The sequence below is a fragment of the Pleurodeles waltl genome, chromosome 5 (assembly GCF_031143425.1).
Source record: "Pleurodeles waltl isolate 20211129_DDA chromosome 5, aPleWal1.hap1.20221129, whole genome shotgun sequence".
Classification (NCBI taxonomy): Eukaryota; Metazoa; Chordata; class Amphibia; order Caudata; family Salamandridae; genus Pleurodeles; species Pleurodeles waltl.
Window position 1 is genome coordinate 1,790,782,793 of NC_090444.1, and position 26,295 is coordinate 1,790,809,087.

The window sequence follows — 26,295 nt, forward strand, 5'->3', positions numbered from 1 at the left end:
TAGTAGAAGTGAGGGACATGACAGGTATGCCTAGAGTTTAGAGTCACAATGTGAATATCTATGGCCTTGATGTGGCATTAAGTGGAAAAGTGCACTGCACGTGTGTAATGGGTAAGGTTTGTGCCCTGACTGTTGGCATGCATCTGGAGTGACTTGGAGTTATGTTGAAATCACATGTGTTTGGATACAGGCATATATCCACAAAAAGTCATCTGGGTTTGCATGAACAAAATGGGGACAGTGATTTAGCTTCCCATTGGGAAAAATGTTGAGTACTTGCAAATCTCTGGGCCTCTCCAACATACAAAAGGTAATGGCTTTTACTGATGCACTCATAGTATGTCATTGTAAGGGGTACCAGACATTTGTTGTGATTAGCCTGGGGCTTGCTGATTCATTGTGGTGTGGATTTTAGGGACATCTCTCCCTGATATATTGCACATGATCTCTACACTGTCCATTTCCATGCCACATGTGGCCTATCTGAGCAACAATAATACTGCCTCCATGACTCTATTGGGACAAATATTACTTGGTGAAGTGTGCATTGTTGATATGTTTTCAGTGTGGCATGCGTATTTCCATGTCACCTTCTCCAGGATATTGTACTGTTGTCATCAACATGGCCTGACTTTGAATCATCATTTCTTATTGTTGGGTCATCATGTAAGTGACAAATAGTTGTGTGCATAACCTTGTATGGGATATGTGGAAATGCATTTAGCATTGGCCTAGTATCGCATGGCAGCAGGTGACTGAGGTCTGCTTCATGAGGCAAATATTTGAGGGTGATAGTGTCTCCTAATAGTTGAATGGTCATTGTGATTGCACAACTTCAGCTATGGAATTTGAGTTTTCTGAGATCCTGGTTTTCCTGTGGTCAACAGTTGACAGTTCAGATGGCATACATACATATGGTATGGCACATGTAAGGGCCACTTAGGTGAAGTTTGTTTCTGGGGCCTACTTGACATCATGGTAATGTATGTTAATCAGAGCTGTTGTTCAAGTGTGATCATTGACGTGTGATCGCCCTATTTCTCTTGGTATTTTCAGCATCTGCACTGGCAAGCGAAGGAGGTGGGGCACAACCAAGTGGAGAAGCATCTGTCTACAGGACCTCAGTTCAAGACACCACCGACACAGAGGGAGGGAGTGACATGGAGGGCGAGGGGAATGCCATGGGGGAGACAATGACATACTCATCATCATCAGACTCTTCCTTCAGTGGATACTCCTTAGTAGTGGCAGACCCATTGGGGCATTCCCCCTTTGCCATCCTTGTCCGCCACCCCAGTTCTATCACTGCCCTCCCAATTGCTCCACACCAAGTTGGCCATGCCTGCTAGCTAAAGAGGGTGGGAGTCTCCTTTGTTGCAGGCACCTCTGCCTAGCCCATGGTACCCCTGCCGCCCTCAGTGAAGTATCTCTGTGGGTCAGACAGCCATTATGAATGCCATTCAGGGATTGGTAAGTCAGCTATAACAGACCAATGCATTCCTGGAAGGCATTCATGGTGCAATGTGTGGCCTACAGAGATCATTTCAGCCTCTTACCTCCACACTGATGGCAGCAGTTATCTCCCACCTTCCATCCCCCCTCCAACTCCCTCTTCCCACTCCAAATCCTCCCTTACCCTACCTAGCCAAAGCACACAGACAGATCCACACGCATCCTCATAAACGAAAACACCACAAAACACAACACGCACACAAACAATAGACACCCACAAACACAACAACAGTCACAACTTCCCTAGACACCCCCACCACCCCCAGCATTAAACACATCACATTCAGCATATCTACAGGCACCACACCAACAGCCATTGGCTCACCCACCACACCAAGCATACCCAGAGTCACCACCCCAACAGCCACACACACATCCACCACTTCATCCCCAGCACCCCCACCTCCTAGACCCCCAAGACACACAATCACACTCACTCACCAACCCAACAGACACCCTTCAAACACAAGCATACCTCCCAGAAGCAGGCACCCACAACCACACCTACACAGCAGATAACCACTTCCTCGACCTCCAAATCCTGACCCCCCTTCTGCTGACCGTCCCTGTGTCCCTAAGAGATTTTTTCATGTTTGACATTAACCTTTCCCTTGTTCCCTCCTCATGTCCCAAACCTAAGAGGTCCCCACCTACCTCCCAGCTCCTCCCTTCAACCTCCATAGCCTCCTCTGCCCCCTGCAAGCACCTATACCTTTCTCTCCCAAGAAGAAGACCACCCCTCCCAAAAAGCAGACGATAACTCCCAAACCCAAGACCAAACCCCTCCTCCGAAATCCAACACCCCGAAGGATGATCCCTGCAGTGCCTGCCTGCCCACTTGATGCCCCTAGGTTCCATGGGAGTTAGGAGTCAGGTTTTTGCACACTACTGTGCTATAATGGACAAAAAATGGACTGGCCAATGGCCTTTTTCTAATTCATTTGGATATTTATTGGGTACACCTTTGTCGTGCAGTTCCTTTGCTACAGTTATGTTGTTCCTGAATGACCTGTGTTGTCTGCCTACTGTTGTGTGTGTTTCAGCCTGCTTGCTGGTCATGTTGCTGTTGTTTGCAGTATGTGACTTTGTGGGCAGTGCTGTTGTCCACCAAGACAAGAGTATATGTTGAGTGTATGGATATGTGGGTGTTCATGCAATGGTGGTGTCATGGCATTGTGTACTGTTTGTTGTGATAAGTATTTCATCTTGTGTTATCCAATGTGAGCATGTATGGTATTAGGCTTGTCCCCCAATATGCATCATGTATTCATCTGATGTGTGTCAGCTTGAGTTTTGTTTGTGCAGACACGGAGTGTCCTCAGTTGTGCTACCTTTGTTTGCAATTGACTGTGCATGTGTTCAGTTAGCTGTGTGTACCTTGCAACTAGTTCCTGTAGATGTATGTTCCATGCAGTTGGAGTTGTATAATGTGTATGGAGGTCAAATTGCCTGTGCCGACTAGTGGCGGCTCGTTTCCGCTGACCGCCAACATGGCGGTCACCTCTGGGCTGGCAGTGCCAGCGGTCTCCATGCAGGTTACACAACAGCGTCCTGCCAATCTCGTAATATGGCGGTCAGGACTACCAAGACCGCGGCAGTCTAACCACCACCACCGGCATGACAGTCCTGGGACTGCCAAACTCGTAATGAGGCCATTAGACTTTGCCCTTGTTTTCATTTTTCCTCAGACAGTTTACGGTTTACCCAGGTTCTGTAACACTACCTTTCAAGGGGCTTTAAGGTTAATTCTATCCAGTACTACTGAAAAAAAACAGCCCAATAAAAAATAAATCCTTTTAGTCAGCTGTGGCATGATTCTTGCTAGTAAACTGTTTCTTACCTTTTTTCCTATCATCACAATCCCTTGTATTACTGTCACAACCTTGGCTTGGGAGTCGCGCACTCGCGTTTCTCCTATCTTACCACTTTGGGAGTTGCGTACTCGCTTTTCTCTCTCTCTCCGTTGTTGGGGGTTTGTGGAGCTCTTGGTGTTCGAATTTCGATACGTTCTGGAAGTGTAATAAAGACTGGTGTACCGGATACTTACTGATTCATGGATCCGATACCTGCATTTGATGTGTGAAACCGTACATTGGAGTATATAAACCGTGTGACAATAGATCACTACCTACTTACCAATTGGTATCTCATGGACTTTGTTTGATGACGGTTGAAGTTGGTCAACCTTTTGAGGATTAGGAGCCCTGAAGAAGTCGTTTGGGATTGGATTGGAGTTTTTCCAAGACGAAACACGTGTTGGCTTGAGTTGTATCATTATGGAGGTGTTGTCAAACACGGCTTGAGTTGTACCATTATGGAGACATGTGTATACTTATGAGGAACAACTATTCAAAACACTGAATAAGAATGGACTTTTCTAATATGTGTTAAAAGTTGATGCTTGACTTTGTTTAATTATTTATTGATTATTCATAATAAGTTTCTGTTAGGTGTGCCGTACTATGTATCATTACTGTCACAACCTATTTAATATTCAATTCAAGGCAAATCGTTCTTCCATTCAGAGTTATCGCTGCCAAATTTGATTATTTCCTAAAAGGTGATTAATAGCAGCACAGTAATGAAAGCACTCTCTTCAACAGTCAACAGGAAGACATTCTACTGAATAGAATATACATGAAAAATGTACACAAAATAGTTTAATCAACATCTTTAACTTTTAGTTCTAAATGAACATAAGGAATCAGACAAGGAGAAAGGTCAGGATGGGTGGAAATGTTAAGGCTGTCGGAACTTTATGGGGCACACATTTTATCAACACACCTCATTAAGCAGACATCTGGTGAGTCGGGCTTTGCTTATTGGGACGCTATGCTCGCTTGTGGGATTTAATTATAAAGAATAGTTTTTTGATAGATGGTTCCATGCACTTGCATCCAAGTTTAACATTGGTTCCACGGATACTGCGTTTTGATTCTACATGCTGGGGCTGATTGCATGTTATACTGCTACATTCGATTAAGCGTTCTTAGTGCCTTTACTCCCCCCAAGGCTTCTTTCTAGGGAAGATGTTCTGGCATTACTGTTCACTAGGGGCAGATGTTTCAAAAGAGGGCTTTGCGACTTCCTAATAGCGAATTATTGTGATTCGCTATTAGGAAATCGCAAGCTGCGATGTATTGCAGTGTGTTTAACACTGTTAACGATTCGCAATGGATCGCAAATGGACCTGCCTGACCTGCCGCAAATGGACCTGCCTCATCAATATTCATGAAATAGGTCACAATTTGCATTTGCATTGTGAATGGCTACAATCAGAGGGATGGTGGCCCACTGTGGTCAGCAGACCACCATGTCTGTAATTGCTTTTTAAATACATTAATCTTTTTTTTTGTACTGCAACCCGTTTTCCTTAAAAGAAAACGGGATGTATTACAAAAAGAAAACTGAAAAGTTCATTTTTTAAGGGTAGGCAGTGGTTGATGGGACCACTGCCTGCTCTTAAAAAATGGTTGCACCCCCATTCGGAAAGGAGTCCCTTCCAATATTCAAATAGGATACCACCAACTTGACATTGGAGGTAACTGCAATTGTTCACACAAACATACATTGCCCTGCAAGTTGCTATTAGGAAGGGGCTCCTTTGGCACTCCCCTTCCTAATAGCGAGTCATAATCCCTAATTTGAGAGTCAGTAACAGATTACAGACTCACAAAATAGGGATGGTACATTTTGCACCCGGTGAACGAGCTTCATACATCCTTACTGCAGTTGCAAACTCTGTCATTAGAAAAATCAGAAGATTTGCAACCACAAAAGGGCTTTGTACAATGCATAAGCACCCTTTTACAGGTTGATGCGACTCGTACATGGGATTTTCGATCCTTCCTGAATCGCTTATAAAAGGATACATGAAATGGGTATCCCCTTGCTAGTTATGAGTCAGAAAGGTATGTATAAATGGTTTGTTATCTCGATTGCAGCCACATTAGTTAGTTACTAATTCTGAGTTGAGGAGCTACCTGAAGAGAGATAACTGACTGACAAGAGAGAGGTTGTCCTCATTTCCTTTTGGAAATTGTGTTGATGGCCTCATTGAAGACCACTGCCTGCTCCCCCCACACCTGCACAATTAGGAAAATCCATTTTAAGGGGCACAGACTCCTTATAAAGAAAATATTTCCTGGTTGGGAATACATATGCATGAACAGAAGTCTGTGTCTTGCAGTTGCAACTTGCCTAATGAATATACATGAAGCAGGTCATTTTGATACCCCATCAATAGGAATTTTGGGATGTGACCATCTATTAGTACATAGGTCGTTTTGCAAAATAATGTGCAGGTCGAAAAATTTTGGTGCACGGTTTGCACCAACTATTTTGACCTGCCTATAAATACATCAGATCCTAACACCGAACATGTTGATCCCATTAAGAATTACCAGTGTAAATATGTTTCTTTCATAACATTTTGACAGGTTATCCATTTCCTACATGTTTGCCTTTTTCTCCAAGGTTTACTCTTTTTACTTCATTTTCATATAGATATTTGGATGCATTTTTATGTGGTTGGTGTTTTATTCATATCTTGTTAAACTGCTTTCCTTTTCGGGTCCTTCTGGTGAGGCAGAGTTGATGGTCATCCACAGCTTACATCAGTACAGTTGCCTGTCTCAGTGATAGACTAACAGCCTGAAGGCATCAATTAGACTATGATGGAGACTCATCCACTATATTTCAAGATCTATATCACTTTGCTAGGCAGTATTTGCTCTCGCCAACATGGCTATGTCATTGCAGCCCAGTCACAATTTTTTTATGTTTTTCAGAAACAAACCCCTAAAATGGAGTCGTCTTGTACATTGGGTTGATGACCCAACGGATTCATTGTAGAATTCTGGCGTGGGATCTTCACCGCACCTCTGTTTGAACATCTCCAGCAAATGGAACACTCTTAGCAACAGCTTAAGTGGCAAGTCATTGAGCAAGTTCATAGGATGGAAGAACTGTGATGTTGCTGGAATGCAGATGGATTGATCGTTCACACTCTTCCACCACAGGTCTTAACATCAATGGCAGAACAATACAAACTGTATCAACGGATTCCCCAAAAATCTGGACTTGCTGTGGTTACATTTTGCTGTTATGTGTGTCTGTATTTTGTACATGTTTGTAAATTCTTGATTCTTCTCTTTTTCTAAACAAGAGTTCTTTTTTCTGAGTGGTTGGCTTTCAGTACTTCTTTCCATTTTCTTTGCCACTACCTAATTGCCAGTGTTGATGTATTTCTCTGTTTCACTAATACTGTTGCAACAGTAATGGCTCCAGTGGACCTGTATTTGGGATTGTACATCAGCTCTGCCTTTGTTGACTAGGGGTTTGGCTTAGCTTTCTCTCTGTATGTATATACCTTTTAGAGATATATCATTTCCCCTGCATAACAAGTATAATTAAATGTTACACCTCTTTTTTGAGCCATAGTATTTAGTCTAGTCTAATGTTAATTAATGTATCCCCGCATTGAAGCAGACTAATTGGGACCATCTTTGCTGCCTGACGGTTGTAATGCTATTTTACGTGTGTACGGGTTCTGCTAATCAATCACAGGCACTGCATTCTTTTTAAGTATGCCTTACCTGAATTATTATTTCTTCGCAAATATGATGGACTACATTACCCAGCTTCTCTCATGCAGCGTTGCATGTTTTGCTATCACCATGGAGCGTTTGACATCTGACGCCAGGCATGCCAGCCACTTCCTGGTTTAAAATGTGCTGACGAAGCCACTCATGCAGTTTTATCGAGTGTCACTGATGTGTTCCCTGGTTGCTCTGTTGTCCCAATTGAACTGAGCATTTGCGGCTCCCCTTTATGGTCCCTTCCATTGTGTGGGGCTCTTTCGTCGTGGGCTGGGTTTGAATACAGGCCGAGCAGGAATTTCTTAAATTGAATCCCAAATTCCTCTTTTAGTTTTATTGATCAATTTATCTAACTTCCGTTGTGTGTAATTCACACTGTTCCTTCTTAAGGTATAATAAGACTGTTGCTTGTCCTTTTGATGGACTTTTTTATTGCGTGTGTGTTCACCGCAATTTCAGGTATTAGTAATTTTTAGGATCATTGAACCGTCTTGCTGGATGACTTGTGGTTCGCCTTTGTTTGTTATACCTATTTTTTTATTTACATCGCTGTAGGACCAATCCTTGGCTTATGGTTCTCTCCTATATATCTTTAATCCACAATAGAACTTCTTACGTAAGCTTGATACTTGGTCTAGGCTTCTTCCAAGTTTATATATAAGATCCTTATACGCACAGTTTTGGTGAATTCTTTTTCTCAGTTTTCCTTTTGTTTTTGTCTAGGTTGATTCTACTAAATGTCTTTATGACACATTGTCCTGATGATGGCCCTGGTCAAGTTTTTCTTTGGGCTGAAACGTTGACTTTCTTTTATATAATATGGACTGTTTGATCAGGTTTGAGTTACAGCTGCACATTCTCAATTGAACATGTGATATTTTCAATTGATCATTGGACAATATTTTACTTTAGTCTGTCACTGCAGCCTGTTATTCTGTACTTTATATCAGTCTGTTTTGATTGCACCAGAATGTTTTGATTGCCTGGATTATTGTTTGATTCTTTTGCTTTGACTGTTGGACCGATTTTTGAAAATGTTAGTAATTATCCTTTTGTATACTCAAATAATCTCTTTCTTTGTGATTTGTTTAGTGTGTGTGAAGTAAGTTCATAAGGTATCATTATTCTTTATATATGTACACTTTTTTGGCTCACCTTGAGTTCTTCTTCTAATCTTTATTTTTTGTTTCTCCCTAGTGGACCTCAGTTTTTGATATACCATGTAGGAATAAGCCAGCATTTGGCAGCCTTGGACTGCCCATTCTATGCTGCTGTTTGTCTTGGCTTTCAAGACATCATGTAGTAGGAAAAGGATGAATGGGCCCTATGAGACTGATTCAAAGCTGGTGTAACTGTGATGTGGTTCGGCTGGTTTCCAAAATACAACCTATAGCTAGGCGTCTCATTAAGGATGATAATTCCAATCACCTATTGGAAAAAATTGGATAATTAATTGAGGATGGTGAGAGCCCACCTCAACAAATAGGCACAATACTTGTCAGGTTGAACCACTACATTTGTTAAATAATCTAGGGGTGGGCAGAACTCACAGAGTTTTTCTCAGCTGAATTCTGTGGAGTGACATAAAAACTCTGGGAGCTTGTGTGGAGTTCCACGAGTGGGCGGAAATTAGGATGTCACACTGATTTTTAGCACCAGGAGCCTATTCTGTGCTGAGAAATCAGCTCTAAGAGCACCACACAGCATGCCAGAGTGTGCTGCTACTTGAGCTGGTTTTACGGCCTCTCGAGTAGATTTTATACTTGAGCTTTCCCACATGAACAGTCACAACAGCCCGTATTGAGAAAATCTTGAAGGGTGCCCTCCTAGTGCCTGAAAATTGCGCTAGAGGATACCAATTCTCACTTGCATTTGCCAATTTATCATTGGCGAGCTGCACTCATGAAAACCTCCGCCACGCAGAGGTCTGCAGCCTTTGGCCAGAACTCCAAAGCTCTCCTAATTCTGTCAGCAGAGCCGAGTTTATGGCCCACCCCTAAAATAAACCTGTGCCTAATCCCATGGTACCTTGGCATAATGCAGCCAGGCTTAACATAGAGGAAACGTGTAAAGTATTCATGCAGTACTCAAACAATGATAAAGTAAAAACACAGCACAAGAACAATCCCAAACCAATTTAGCAAATGGAGTTTATTTTAATAAGTAAAATGACACCAAAATGGAAATTATGTTGGAGAAAAGGTGGTCGTCGGCAAATAATTGATGGAGGAAGCTGAATCCAAAGCAGGGCTTAATGACGGTGGGTTGCTGGAGAGCGGGATCCCAGTGCAGTCGTGGATGATGAGAGACCTCAGAGTGGGCAAAGTCCATGACATTGGAAACCTCGATAAGATGGCACGGGATGCTACATGGAGTCAGTCTCAATGAACCTCTCTACATTTGGACTTAGAAATATTTCTGAAGAAAAGTCTCCTTCAGCAAGGCAAACCAGTAAGTTGAATATGACTGGTGATTCGATTTCTCCTGCCAAATCTCTGAGGGAAAAATTGGCAAAAAATGTTGAAGTCATAGCTTTTGCAGTTTGGACAGGAGTTTTACACTCTAACTCCAATCAAGGGTCCAGCACCTGTGTGGACATCACTTGGGGGTTAAGACTGATTCCAATAGAGGCCAGCAGCATGGTCCAGGGAAGGTTCAGATGAAACTGACCAGGTGCGAGCCCTCTTGAAGCTTGTTGTGCCCCTGTCGCTCAAACAGGAGGTCGGCCAACTAACCCTTGGAGTCAGCTTTGGTTTCTGGGTCAAGCAGGTCCAGTCTTCCTTCAGGGTCTTCAGACAACAGGACAGTCCTTCTTTTGATTCCCCACAGACCCAGAAATGTTCTAAGAAGGATAATGCCCATTGCCAGCTTGTGGTTTGTTTCTCTGGCCAGAGCTGCCCATCTAGAGGTGTGGATATGATAATAGGCAAACCCTCCCTTGTGGTCACTAAAAATCTGTTCTGTGCAGCTCTGCACTCCCACTAGGTTTGAAGCATTCTGAAGAGGAAGACGGGTGACACTTAAAGCTGGCAGAAAGGTCCTTCTGGGCTTAGGAAGAAAAATGACAACTTTCCAAAAGTAAACACAACAAAGGGGGGCCGAGGGAGATCTAAAGACCAGCAGGTGTTAACTCCCAACTTAACCACTGTAACACACATATCTGAACACCTGGGTCTACAGCAGAACCAACTAAACTGACTAAGGATAACATAACTAAGGAGCATTCCCCTCACCCACCATAGGTGACATGCTTCATCATCAGAATCTCCTCACATCGTAAAAGCTAATCATGGTGCGGGCCACAACTCTACTGCCCAGGAGGATGAGTTCAACTGATGTTTTCAGATATATAATACCCTATAATACCCTATGATGAGCTAAAGTGCGGTGAGGTGAGCAGACCATGTGATACGTAGAACAGTGATTCAAAACTGGCTACAGGATTAATGTATACCTTTATTCATGTACCTCCAGGTCTGGATTAAACAAGGGACACAGCAGGAGTAGATTAAACCTGCTTAAAATGTGTCACCCAAAATGTCAATATGTTTCTGCAAATTACCCTACAAAAGGTGTGTTTGGCACTTGTCAGGGCTAAAATTTTGATTTATTTCTGCTCCAAACTATGATGATTGAAATGGAATGAAACTGGAGTAGGAGATATAAAAAAACGTACAGTGGTCTCCTGGTGAACTCAAATGATAGGGAAGGATCCACTGTCAGACAACATGTAGAGGAATATAAAAGCTGGTTACCAATTCAATTGTCAAGTAGTGCCACCAGTCACCACAACCAAGTGAAGCATACCAATCAACTAATGTTGATGCATATCTCAACATGAGCAAGATATCATACACACACCTACTGCAAGGTAAACATGATGTGTCAAAAAAGGTGTGACTGCAAGACAAACCAAACAAAGGATATCCACAATCGTCGGGTGTAATGCCTCAACTCAGCTACCATGGCATGGGGCACAGGGAACTCTCAGTCCTAAGCAGAGTTGCAGGAGAAAGTAAATAATAAAACCTATAAGCCTCTGAGGTATCAGGGCATGGCAAAGGAAAAAAGAACAGACAAAGAGAAGGAGAAGTCCAGCAAACAACATTGGCCCTCATTCTGACCTTGGCGGGCGGCGGAGGCCGCCCGCCAAAGTCCCGCCGTCAGGTTACCGTTCCGCGGTCGAAAGACCGCGGCGGTAATTCTGACTTTCCCGCTGGGCTGGCGGGCGGTCACCTTCAGACCGCCAGCCAGCCCAGCGGGAAAGAGGCTTCCACGAGGAAGCCGGCTCGGAATCGAGCCGGCGGAGTGGAAGCTGTGCGACGGGTGCAGTTGCACCCGTCGCGTATTTCACTGTCTGCACAGCAGACAGTGAAATACTTGTAGGGGCCCTCTTACGGGGGCCCCTGCAATGCCCATGCCAGTGGCATGGGCACTGCAGGGGCCCCCAGGGGCCCCGCGACCCCCCCTACCGCCATCCGGATCTCGGCGGTCCGACCGCCGGGATCTGGATGGCGGTAGGGGGGGTCGGAATCCCCGCGGCGGTGCAGCAAGCTGCGCCGCCGCGGAGGATTCAATGGGGCCGCGGTACACTGGCGGGACCCCGCCAGTGGTGCCGGTCCGACCGCGGCTTTACCGCCGCGGTCGGAATCCCCATTGGAGCACCGCCGGCCTGTCGGCGGTGCTCCCGCGGTCCTCCGCCCTGGCGGTCAAAGACCGCCAGGGTCAGAATGACCACCATAATGTCCTGATAGAAGCTAGCGTGACATGAACAATTAAAAACTGTGTGTAGGCCTCACTTTCTAAATATGAAAAAAAGGGTTTGGTTATTGAAGGCTCAGATGCTCATGCAGAGCCTCTGAACCTTCATTAACCTAATACCCTTTTCAAATTTTAAATTACTTTAAAGGGTTTTTACTTGTAGGATATGTAAAACATTAAATATACGTCCTACATTTTGTATACCATGCACCCTGCCCTATAAGCAATTAGGATCTACCTTAGGGGTGACATATAAGCCAATGGAATTATGCTATTGTGGGGCTTCATTTTGTTTGCGAAAATATGCATTTGCCATATAATTAGTCATCTGCTGCATAAACTGCAGATTTTATCAAGAAAATGTTTCAAGCTCAGAGGGTTCAAAAGTTACTAAAAATGCAGCAACATGTTTTGTCATGCAGTGGAAGACCCTTTGTAAAAGTTGACTGTTCACCTTTTTATTGTTTATTTCTATATTCAAGTGTTAATTGACACCAATGATGTTAAACCTATGCCCAGACAGTGTTAAAACTGTAAACATTGCAAAAAATGAAATACTAACACAAACTGTGCCACATTATTCCACATAATTTGCCTTACTCGCTGCACAGTTTAGTCAACCCATGCTACATACTTTGCCCCTATACTGCCAAATAATTCTTGTGGCCCTGCTTATAAATATTGAAAAATAAGTTTTAGGCTTGGAAAAAGGTTTATTTTGCCAGGTCAAAATGGCAGTTTAAACTGCACAAGTAGGCTGCTGGGACAGTCCTGGAGATATGCTTATAGTGCTACTTTAGTGGGTGGCACAATGAGTGCTAGAGCCCATGAGTTGTATTTTAGTCATATACTGGCTCTGAGTACACGTAGTACCATATACTATGAAGTTACAAGTAAATCACATTATTCAATCTGGTGTATACCAATTTTAACATGTTTAGGGGAGAGCAGAAGCACTTCACCCCTGATCAGCAGGAGTAAGGTATGAAGAGTCCTATGAGCAACAAAAACAGCAAACATCTGGGGGACTACCACTGAATAGCTGGCCATTTCCAACAAATGTAAAATAAAATAGCTGAGGCAATGAAAGATATGGACCAGTGGTAGAAAATGTATTGTGTCTTAAAAATGCTAAGGCAGGAATGCTGATTCAGTGCGGATCTAGCAATGGTTAGGTAGTAATTCCAACAAAATCTAACAGGAGAGGTAGAAACAGTATCCGGGGCACCACTCGGCTTCCAAACCAACAGTCTTTTAATATCAACAGGAGTGTAACCAATTACCCCAGTATTCACCAAGGAGTCACCATAGTTTCTTTTAGGAGACCCTCACCAGCTATTATGTGTGACGAGTGTATTGTTTCTCTAGTGTATTCATAGCTGATAGCATCGTCATGGGGTCTCCTCTTTCCTCTAACCAGAGAGATTATTACCACATAAATCTGGGAAACTATTAGGGATCCGTGAACAACAAATTTGAAAAAAGTGCAGTAAAAGTGAGAAAGTGATCTAAAAAATACCTCCATCACTCCGCTACAATCCAACTTTACTATGGCTGGGATAGGGTAGCAACTCTTACTATTACTTACTCAGTGGTGAAGAGCTGTTTGTATAAAATACAGGTCTTGAAACATATAATCAAGTTGTACACACTCCAGCAAAAAATACAGAACATTAATGTTTTTATGGCAGCCACGCTAGATCATTACAGTGCTGCACTATCACTTCAATTTTAAGAAATTGTTAGAGTCGACTGTATCCCACTATTTAACATTCTCTATATGTATCACTTGTTCACCCACATAGATAGTAAAAAATACAAATACCTTACTTCCAAAGCCTGGGCATCTCTTTCCAGCTTTCTTCATTCTAGCTTCTCTCTTTTCTTGTTGTGCAAGCATCTGCAAACTCAACTTTTTAGGGTCAAGCCTGCGTTGCATGCGCACGCGCATGCGTATCGTAGCGAGACGCTTTAGTTATTAGAAAAGGGCTCGGATCCCTGTCGACGTCACGTCAGTGTGTTTGATTGGTTCGTGGGCTTGCCTAGTAAAATCTGCTTGCTTTCATTAGTCGAAGGCATGCCCACGTCATGCCTTTTCCGTTGGTTAGCCCTCCTCGAGCGCAGCAACCAAGTACAGAAAACATGCGAGGCTCGCTGTTTTCTGTCGGATCGTGGACTACTTTTTCTCTATTTTCCTAGCGCGATTACGCTTGGCAGAAGTAAAGCGCTTTACACAGTTAATTTCACTTTTTCGGGTTACGTACATAAAAGTACTTTTGCCGATAGATGAAAAGTCGGGTTAGGAGTTTACAACGCCATCAGCCCTAACATGAGCAAACGCGAGACCCGTTGCATTGCAAATGCTTGTTTCTTTTGAGCTCTACTGTACTACTCTCTAAAAAGGCTGTCCAGTGCCAGAACATCTGATTTTGGGTAATCCTGTAGTTTAGAAATGACAAACCAATCAATCAATCAGTCAAGACGGTCCGTGTGTTAAAAATCATGTGCCAGTTTGCTGTACTGCTGTGATAATTTGCTTTCTAGTGGCCCGTATCCTTATTGACTCCCTTTTTGGATTTATAACAATAGCACCAACCGACTCTGTAATGGATTGCCAGTGACCAACACAAACGTGGATTTAATTGAAGGTTTGGCATCTGTACACACAATCACTTCTCCAGTGCTCTGAAGCTGGGCAGTAGTGCATCCTTTGTCGGAGGACCACTCAGTGGAAGGTTGCAACAGCAATGGTGTTGAGAAAGATGTCAAAGAAGGGTGTTCTGTAGCAAATAGATAATGGAAATGGAAGACTGAGGATGATAAAGACAATAGACTGGGGTAGTGCTGTATGTGTGGGCTCCGGGCTAATTGAATAAAAGGGCAAAGTAGACAGTCTGTACAGATAACATCTTAGATTTTAAAACCTAACAAATTAACTGAACAACTCATATTGGCAAGGAATACTTGCATACACTGAATAATTGTCCACCAATAGTCATGCAGTGTATGAAGGTATTGCTTGCCCATATAAGTGGAAATGGAAAGTATGTCAGCTTCTTTACCAATGAAATCCAGGCCCCAGTTTATCATTATTATTACATGCAATGTAACACAAGGCAACTTGCTGCACTGCGTTGAGTGACATGGAGAGGGCAAGAATGCGCCATATCTTGTTAGATGTCCTGCCCTTGCACTGGCACACTTAGTGCAGCTTAGCGCTAATGCAGGCACCCTTTTGCCATGGTGCAAGGGTACCTATGTTACAGGAAGGACTATTTGTGTGCATGAAGAGACACCTTCCTGCGTGAAAACAATCCTTAAAGTCATTTTCCTCTTTCCAAGTGTGGTGCAGAATGCAGTACATTTAGAAAGAGGAAACAACATGAAGAAATAAAGATAATTCTACTTGTTGGACCTCTATCTGGAGGGTGTACAATTTTGACGCATTCCTAGGTCTAGGATTGGTAAATTTGGTTAGTAAATCTTGGAATACGTCAAAAAATACATGGGTGGATGCGTGGGAACACCCACGCTCCACCCATGTAATGCCTCCCTGGGAAGTGTAACACAAGGAAGTGGCTTGCGCTACCTCAGATTTCCCAAGCCACGCACGGTGCCTCTGCGTGTCATGGTAAATCTCATTCTAGGTTTTGCATCACCTTGCATGGCACAAGGGCAACACAAAACCTTGATAAATCTGGGCCCAAGTGCATTTCTTGCAACAGATCTTTAGGGGGAATCCATGGTCAGCCGAAGTCCCCAGAATTTATACTAGGTTCAAAATCATCATGGTTCCCAATGTGAAGTGGCTTTTCCATTAATAGGCACCTGAACATTCCAATAATTCAAGTATATTTGTAATTGACAGCATATTTCCTGCCAGGCCTTCCCAGCAGGTAAGAGAGATGGCCATGGAAGCAGGCCCCAAAGCTGGAAATCCAGTAAAAGCAATCAAAGGGTAAAGCAGATGAGCAAGCAAACTAAGCAAGGGGGCAAAATCATCTGCCCCGATATCAAAGTAAAAAATGTTGAGTCTAGGTCAATTACTGTAATTAATTTTAAAGATAAAATAAATTCTACTAAATTTTAAGACGTAAATGCTGTTACATAGAAGTCATACAATTGTTTTTCTATTCAGGAAAATTTTGCAATCGTTGCTTAAATTTCTAAGGTCAAGAACTTGAGCTAGTTGATAAAGTCCTTCTTAAAGAGAGTATGCCATTGAAAAGAGGAAGTCAGCTAAGACACTATAGTGGCCTGTTTGAACAACAAAAATGTCAGCCTGAGTATCGGTTACCTATTGTATCATAATTTGACTGCCTGTCAGATGCATAGAATTTTACTCTGCTCATTATATAAAAAAAGGGAGAGGCATCTATTGCCCTAACTTGGGTCCTATTAGGTTTAAAGGTTTCTCCTTATTCATTTATAAAAGACTAAGGGCCATATTTATACTTTTTGACGCAAAACTGCGCTAACGCAGTTTTGCACCGGAAAAATTAGCGTCGGCTAACGCCATTCTGAAGCGCCATGCGGGCGCCATATTTATTCAATGACGTTAGCCGGCGTTAGCCGCCGGCGCTGTCTGGTGTACGTTAAAAAAAACGACGTACACCAGGCAGCGCCGGCGTAGGGGGGAAATGGCGTATGGGCGTCCACAAATGGTGCAAGTCAGGCTGAGGCAAAAAAATCGCCTCAACCCGATTTGCGCCATTTGTTTACGATGCCCAACCCCCATTGAAATGACTCCTGTCTTAGCAAAGACAGGAGTCATGCCCCCTTGCCCAATGGCCATGCCCAGGGGACTTCTGTCCCCTGGGCATGGCCATTGGGCATAGTGGCATGTAGGGGGGCACAAATCAGGCCCCCCTATGCCACAATTTTTTTTTTAAAAAAATACTTACCTGAACTTACCTTAATGTCCCTGGGGTGGGTCCCTCCATCCTTGGGTGTCCTCCTGGGGTGGGCAAGGGTGGCAGGGGGTGTCCCTGGGGGCAGGGGAGGGCACCTCTGGGCTCATTCTGAGCCCACAGCTCCCTTAACGCCTGCCCTGACCCAGGCGCTAAAATCCGGCGCTAATGCGGGTTTTTTAGACCCGCCCACTCCCGGGCGTCATTTTTGCCCGGGAGTATAAATACGACGCATATGCATCGGAGTCATTTTTTAAGACGGGAACACCTACCTTGCATATCATTAACGCAAGGGAGGTGTTCACGCAAAAAAATGACGCTAACTCCATGAACTTTGGAGCTAGACGCGTCTAACCCCAAAGTATAATTATGGAGTTAGTTTTGCGTCGAATTTGCGTCGAAAAAAACGACGCAAATTCGGCGCAAACGGAGTATAAATATGCCCCTAAGTAAAGGCCAGCTTTAAAATGGGTTCAATAAAATGCTAATTTGTTTTTTAACCATTACTGTGTTTCTCATCAAAGGGCTGTACCGCAAGAGGGTACCCTAGAGACCTCTGACTAAATGGTTGATGGGCAATCGATAACTCAACATGTGAGCTCCTTATTAGGTTCGGGACTGTCATATTCTTCAGCAGATATGATTTAACTTCAATGTACTGGCATGCTGCCTTAAATGAGGGCTCCAGAGAAGTGCTTGAGTGCCCATAAAGTGATGCACTATCACTTAAATAATGTTCCTTCTTCTTTTTGGATGCTTGTTGATCAGGCGCTGTCTGGTCCAGGGAGACATCGCTTTCCTTACCATTAATGGTATTGCTTTCAGTTACTGTAGTTCTGTTGCGAGCCACCCACCTGAACTCCAGGTGGTTCCGATGGGGTGACGGTAATCCCAGAATCACAATGCAAACTAACAGGGCAGCAATGAAGGACACACTGCAACCCTAGGAGTTTCCAAGGGGAAGGGGGGTTGGGATGAGAGAGAAAGAGAGAAATACCAGGACTTTTGCGTAATCGGATTTCTCTACTCCATGCTCAAGGGTATCTGGAGTCAGGAGACTGGCAATCAGAATTATTCAGATACATAGGTCTTGAATCTGATTTCCCTGTAATGAAACCACACTCTAAAACAGGAAAAACTAAACAGATCCTTGGCATTAACTAACATAAAAGCAACATACCAATATTTCACACTAGAAACATTCCCCAGTGTGATTAAAGAATTATCCAGAATCCATGGAGAGAAAATAACTGGGTTAATCACAACAAAACTACTTCAAATTTTCAGTAGTTCAAGAGTCTCAAGAGTTCAAGGTTCATATGCAAAAATTAAATGGCAGTCAAATGATAGTTCTCAATTGTCCCAAAAGTCTATAGAACACCAACATCAGATTCTGATCGAGAAAACACAGATTGAAAACAAGCTATGAGCACAAGGTGCAGCTATTGCAAAATATAAAAATTTTCTCTAATGTCTTTTCAATCACAAGATTGATCTAAATATTATTGCTGACTTTAGATAAGTTTGATTAATCAGCACTGATCAAGATCCCAAATTAAACAGAAAAAGTTGTGTTAACTTATTTGGGATTAGTTGTGTCTGTTTGCCAGCGCAAGGAAGCACGATGTGAGAGATGACTTGCAAGCTGCCCGCCTTTTACAGGTACTGTAGTAACTGCAGAGAAGATCAGAAGTATTAGGTTGGAACTAAGAAAGCGTGTCGCTGCGAGGGGAAGTCTGTTGCAATGAAGATATGGATGCTGCTGCAAAGAGAGGACTGTCACTAAGAAGAGAAGGCCGACAACACTGGAGACAGGTAAGCGTTGCCTCTAGGTTAAATGAGGCTACACATGATTTATTCTGAAACGCTGGCTTTTATAGCCGGTCCGAACCAGGTGCAAGGAAACACATGGGGAAAACAGAGGAACTTGTTAGTCATTATATTAAATTGCACGTTTCTCAACTGTCTTTTTCCGTTAGGATAAATATTGAAAGAAATGGCAGGTGTCAACAGTTGACATGTACTTTCTGGATTACCTGGGCAAGGCCCAGGTGTTAAGAAGTTATTTTGACAACAAGCATTGGTCTAAATCTGCTTTAAAAATTGCCATTATTTTAATAACTGAGTTGCCAAGTTACACAAGGTTTCAAAGTCATAGCATGATGCAAACTGGTACTGTGATGAAAAGAAAATAACATCTCTGATATCACTCATAAGGTGGGGGAATAAGGCATGACTAGCCCCCTCACAGCTGGGACCATAACAGTTGCCCCTCCCAAAGGCCGACCAACAGGCCGAGGTTTAGTGGGGTTCAGAGTATAGAAACGTTGGATCAGATCAGTGGCTGGACACAGGAGGCTGGTTCCCAAGAGCATTCAGAAGAGAGATAACTCTTCCAATCAATCAAAAATTACATTTTTCCTCGAATGTGTTTTGCGTTTAGAATACGTCATACTTTATATTCTTTATGATCTCCTACTATCACTGGGGAGGAGATACATCCTTTCATGAGTGTGGATGACTTGGTTTGATAAGAGAAACGTGGAACACTGGATGTATAGCATGTTCATCTGGTAAGTGTAAACGTACTGTGACAGGTGTCAGAATATCAATAGTTGGAAATGGACCTATGAATCGTGGTTGATGTTTCCTTTTGCCCTCAAGTGGATAACCATACCATGTCCTCTTTCTTATATTTAGGTTCAGGATCTCTATGTTTGTCGGCTTGTGCTTTCACGATTAGTTTGTTTTGTGCTAAACATTTGTGGGCTTGTTCTTGTGTCTTGTAATGTCAGTAACCTTTCAGACACTGAAGGTATTTGCTCTAGTGTGTTGGGTAACATCACTGACAGGAATCGTGGATGATAACTGGTGAGGAAGAAGAAAGGAGATCACCTCAAGGTGGTATGAACACTACTATTAAATGAGAAATCAGCCAATGGTAGAGCCTGGTCCCATTGACTAGTGAGAGTGTCATTTAAACACCTAAGGATCTGTTTTAAAAATTAGTTGACTCTCTCTCTTTGACCATCTGTTTGGAAATGATAGGATATTGAAAGAGCTAACTCAATTCCTAATGTAGTAGATAGGACTTTCCAAAATTTTGACGTGAATTGTGAACCATGATCTGAAATAATCTTAGTTGGTTAATCCATGTAACCTAACAATTTGTTGTAAGAATATATCACTAAACTCTAAGGCTGAAGGTATCTTTCTGAGGGGTATGAAGTGGGCCATTTTGGATAACATATTTATCACTACCAGAATGGTGGTAAATTTGTCAGATTCTGGTAAAATAGTGAGAAAATCCAAACTGATCGTATGCCAAGAAGCTGATGGAATGGTAATGGTTGTAGAAGACCCAATGGTGCTAAGTGTTCAGTCTTATTACGAGCACATACTGGGCAAGCATTTACATGAGTCTGAACCTCTTTTTGAATATTTTCCCACCAGAAGTTTCTTTAAAATTTCTCTAGGGTCTTCTGGGTACCCAGATGCCTAGTAAAGGCCGATTCATGGTGCCATTCTATGATTTGGTATCTCAAATCTCCTTATGGCATAAACATCTTCTGGCCACGAAAAAAGTAACCTTCTTTTATGCTGTATTTTGGGAAAGGCAACCAACCCTGGGTCGTAACTGTTTGTTTTCCCTTGTTAACTTCAGTCAAGAAAGTATCAACTATTGTCACTGCCACAATCTTTTCAGCTGGTATAACTACGAGGGGGTGTATAGTTCTCCTTGTCTTCATTTTGTCCTACCCTAGAAAAAATGTATGATTTTAATTGCTTTGTTCCAGGAAGGCGAGAAGGAAATCAAAATCACTAATAAAGCATAGCCAATGCATTTGGCAAGGTGTAAGAGCTTTTATTTAAGTAAAGAGCTGTGCGTTTTTATGATCTGTGAAAATGATAATGGTGTGTTTTGCCCCCAATAGGTAATGACACCATTCTGCAAAAACCACCTTGATGGCCAATAACTCTCTCCTGCCACTGTGGAGTTTTGTCCAGCAGGAAGTAACCTTCAAGAATAATACACTAAAGAGTGCAGATGGCTGGTCTTTGGATTTCTCTGAGATAACACCCCTCTAATGGCTTTTTGTGAAGTGCCCCCTTCAAGAAAGAAAGGCTGATGAGGATCTGGATGTGACAGAATGCAAGTGTTTGTGATTTTCTGCTTTAGGGTTTAAATGGCCTGTTCAGCCGCTTCTGACCACAAGAATAGTTGTCCTTTCTTTAATAATTGAGTAATAGGTACCACAATATCTGAAAAACCTGCAATAAATCTCTGCTAAAAGTTGGCAAAACCAAGAACTCTCTGGATCTATTTAACAGAAGAAGGTGACAGCCAAGAAAGAATGGCTTCTACCTTTTTTGGGGCCATTGTAATACCTTCCGGAGACAGATGGTAACCCAAAAATTCCACTGACCTTGAGTGAAATGTACATCTAATTTAGCGTACAGAGAATGCTCTCTCAAATGCTGAAGAACAGTTCTTTCGTGCAGGACATGATCCCGCTCATTCTTTGAGAAATTTAAATATTGTCCATGTAGACAATTGCACAAACGTCCAAGAAGTCATGGAGAACTTTGTTGATAATATTGAAATGCTGCTGGGGCATTACAGAGACCAAAGGCATTACAGCATACTCAAATAGACCACATTTTGTTCTCAAAACCATTTTCCACTCATCTCTAGCTTTAACACTTATGAGGTGGTAAGCACTGCATAGACTAACTTTGTTTAGATAGTTGAACAGTGTACTTGATCTAATAACACAGGAATGAGGGGTAATGGGTAAGAATTTTTAATTTAATCGTGGCCTTTTTAACGGTGCAAAAGTCGATGCAGACAAATAATTCCCTGTTCAGTTTTGGGAGAAAAAAGAGGGGCGAAGAAACGGGTGAGGTGAAATGCCTTATGAATCCTAGTTGTAGCATTTTGTTCAAATATTTACGTAAATGTTGGGTTTCTGGCTCAGTAAAAGCATAAATTATACTGCAAGGGAGGTCTGTCCCAAGAATGAGATCGATTCTACAAACATACACCCTGTGAGGAGGTAACTAGGTAGCTTTGATAGGAATCAAAGACATCTGAAAAGTCCTGATATTCCTGTGGTAATGTGTTAGGGTGAGAATGATGTGCAGCCGCACAATGAATTGGTGTGACTGGTTTGTGCGCTTCTTCATAACATGTTGTCCTACAAAAGGGGAAATCCAAGGTTAGGTTTTCAGGACCCAATCTATCTTTGGGTTGTGATGCTCTAATCAGGGGATGCCTAGATTCACACCAAAAGTTGGTGTGTGAAGAAAATCAAGGATTACGTGTTCTGTGTGACCGTTATCCCCAACCAAGGTCAGTGGTGTGGTATTAAACCGTATCAGTCCAGAGAAAAGAGCTGAACCATCAACTGCTCTCACATGTTCTGATTTCTGCAGCACACATAGAAGAGCAAAATCACCATTGTAGATTGTTTATGTGCAGGAAGGAATATCCTCCTGCACATAAACAGTCAGCCCCCTCAACGCAGACATTCTTGCACTACGGTGCAAGGGTGCATGAGTTGGTGCAGTCAGCCTAATTTAGGGCTGGAGCAGGGGGAAAAGCAGGGCTGCACCATATTCTTGTGAATACAGCACAGCCCTGCATTTCAAAACTGGCGCAGCTCAGCGCTGCTGATTTTGGTGCAGCACTGAGCTGCAGCAATTTCTCGTAAATCTGGCCCTAGGTCGGCACTCAGGAAGCACATTGCTGTGAGGGGAAGCCTGTCGTTGTGAAGATATGGATGCCGCTGCGTAGAGAGGACTACCACTGCAAAGGGAAGGCTGCGAAGACTAGAGACTGGCGTGGCTACTAAGTTAAACAAGTCTAAGCAGGATTTAGGGCCTCACTACGAGTTTGGCAGTCGGACTGCCAGACCGCCGCAGTGGTGGCCGCCAAAAGACCGCCGTGTTGGAGTTCATACAGACCGCTGTATTACGAGTTACACAGCCAAGCTCACCTAAATCCAGCCCAAATCCTGACACCGCCAGGACTCCCGCACGGCCAACCAACCACCGAACCACCGAACATTTTACAAGTCAAAAATCACCATGGCAAGACTGCCATGGTGATTTTCGACTTTCAATGGTGGTGCGAACTGCGGTGGTCCTCCCAGTAATACACAACACCACATTGGATAGAGTTGAAAACACAGCTGACACACATTCACACACTGATGCACCTATCAACCATACTATAAAACATACCCCGTCACACACCACAATCCTTTGCATCTACAACATAACACACAGCAACAGCAGTGCAAAGATTAGAATAGGCACCACTCCACCTCACACAAGCCACACATCTCACATCCTCACTACACTCCCCCAAACACATATTTGCACCCTATCACAACATTCACTGCACGTCATCCAGTTATCACACAGCACCTACAATTTTTTTCTTATCTCCCCAATTTTTTTTCATCACCATGTCACCACAAAAACATCTACTATTTACAGATGAGGAGTGAAGGTTCATAGTGAATGAAATCATTAGAGTAGAACCACATCTATTTGGAGCCCAAGCGCAGCAGACTGCTATTGTTAGGAAAATGGAAATGTGGCAAAGGATAGTCGACAGAGTGAATTCTGTAGGCAGCTACTCGAGCACAAGGGATGACATCAGGAAGGGGTGGAAGGACCTCAGGAGGGCGGTCTGTTCCATTGCAGCCAGGTACTATCTGGCGGTACAAAAGACTGGCAGTGGTCCCCCACCTCCTCCCCCACAGTTCACATCATGGGAGAAGGCCTTGGCCATCCTGCATCCTGAGGGCTTGACCGGAATACCTGGGGGAGTGGAGTTGGATAATTCACAAGTACAAAATTAGCTCACCAAAATGTATTGGCATGCATGCTCACTGATCACCTTTACCCACCCATAATCCCACCCCACACAACAGCTGCACGTCCACCTGTCCATATACCCCTCTCTGCCCTCCAACATGTCAAGTACACTCATCTGGGGGAACAACATCTCTGTATACTGGGTGTACCTCAGGGATTGACAGCACTACAAATTCCAGCAGGTACTGTTTCACTATCACTAATACCAGAACAGTGTATCCTACTAAAAATTACCATCTTTGATAACTCCACTTTGGAGTGTACCAACCTAATAGGCATTTGTATGTATAGTGTGTAGGTAGGACAGGCAAAGACTGCAATGCTAAGGCCAGCAGCCACTTGCAATGTCACTCCACTCAGCCAAAACTGTGTTCTCTCCTACTATGACCATTCTCCCTCTAATCAGCAAGTCAACTGAACTCACCTGAGGGGACTCCCAATGTATAGTGTGTGGGGGGGACAGGTAATGACAGCAGCGAAAAGACCTGCAGCCACTGGGACCCTCACTACACTTTGGCAATACATTATAATCTTGTACTATGACCATTGTACCTCTACTCAGCTATTCAACTGTACTCACCTGAGGGGATCTCAACTGTGGGGAAGACAGCCTATGACAGCAATGCTAAATGACAGCAGACACTGTCTACCCAAAGCAAAACACCTGCCCACTGTGCATGTGTTCAAACATCCTCCCACATCAGCTCGCAATGAAAATCTACTCACCTGAGAGGATGACTTGTATATTCTGTTTGTAGTTCTTGGTGTAAAATTACTGTAAATCCAAGGAGGAACAGTCCCTCTGACTACAATAACCAGGACACTGTCCACACAACATTGTGCTGCTGTCTGTTAACTCACCAATGCAGTTTACACACCTGGGAAGGAGCAAGATGTGATGTGCACAATCTACTAGATCCATCGTGACCTGCTAAGCAAAGATGTAAAGAGGGTGGACAAGATGTACAGGCCAACCTGTGTGCAAAATCAATGAAAGACAAACAAAGGTACCAAGATGCCTCATCTAAATGCATGTGGCAGTATACAAATTCACAATGCACTGACCACTTGTTGACAACTAAAATATGCAATTACATGTTTCTGGGTCTGTATGCTAAGTGTTGGGAGCCTATTAACAGTCCCAAAGTGTGATGGGCCAGGTACTCACCAAGTTCAGGGAGATAAAGCAGCTGCAGGGGGATTACCACCAGGAAATCGTGCAACAGTGGGAGGCACACAATGTCACCTTGGCCTCCCTAACAGGGGTGCTTAGGGACATCAACACCACGCTAGGAAGGGATAGAGGACAACACCACACCCTTCCCACTGGCCCCCGAACATCCACCCTTTCAACATATGTGCCAGCCAGCAGAAGGGAGGCCCTGCCAGGGGAAAATCCTGCCTCAGGCACACCTACGTGTGCAGCTGAAGAACCCCCCGCAAGCGGGGACGTCCACCCAAACATCCAGGAGGTGCAGATGCCAAAGCATCAAACACTGCCAGGAACTGACCCCTTTTTGATGGAACTCCTTTTGTGTGCCACAGATTCACTCTGTTGACTCTTCTTTAACCACTTACCATTTTCCAGGATAGTAGGACGCTTGTCTTTGGACTTCAAATGTTGTGGCAGCTACTCTGATGATTGCATCCACCATGACTGATCCCTTCACTGTTTTTCCTTTTTTTCCCTTAACGTTAACCTTTGAGTTAAAAAAAACCTGTAAATAAACACAATTAGCACTCAATCTATGCCTAATAGTGTTTTTAGAATATTTGGGGATGTACATTGTGAAAATCATGTGATGCAAATAAGGTACATATGAGAATGTCAATTTAAGGAAGGATATGTCACTGGCTGTGTCAGACTGAGGGTCATTACCAACACAGTAACACAAGTGGCCAGTCTCACCAAACTGTTTATTTACGCTGTACAGCCCATAGGCTGCACAAATCTCTAGACTGTCATAGCCAAGAATGACTAAACATTGATGCTCTTGTATGGATATCCCAAAGTACTATCCATCGGACCATAGAAAAAAGGGCTCTGTCAGACCCTGTACAGTAGGATAGGCAAACAGATAGGTGGATATTGTTCCCAGCTTGACCTTTATCCCATACCAAAACCACGATTTCCAACTTGACATACCCCATAACACAGACAGAGGACAGTACAACGGTCCCTAGTCTGAGGTCTATCCTATTACAATAGTTAGGCATCTACTTACATGTTACACACCTATGTCAGTTTTGTGGCACAGGCACTGTGGCCTGCAATGAGAAAACACATCAACAGCTACACACAGGGCATATAGGAACATTGTCAACACACTGTGAAGGGAGAAAGTATGGATTGTCCACAATCACATGTTGCAAGGGCACATGACCACACACATTAGACCACTGGACCAACATACCAGGTCAAACAGGTCTATTCTGTAGCTCAGGTGACTCCCCTCCCACTGTCCAGGCAGCCTGGGCATGGTCCCCACACAAACCAAATATGTAACAAACAGTACCCTAGATCCATTTAATGTCCCATCACCTGCCAGATCAGCTACTTCCACCTAACAATAACACAACTCTGAAATGTCCACTTGAGGATGGCATGGTAATGAGACCTGGAA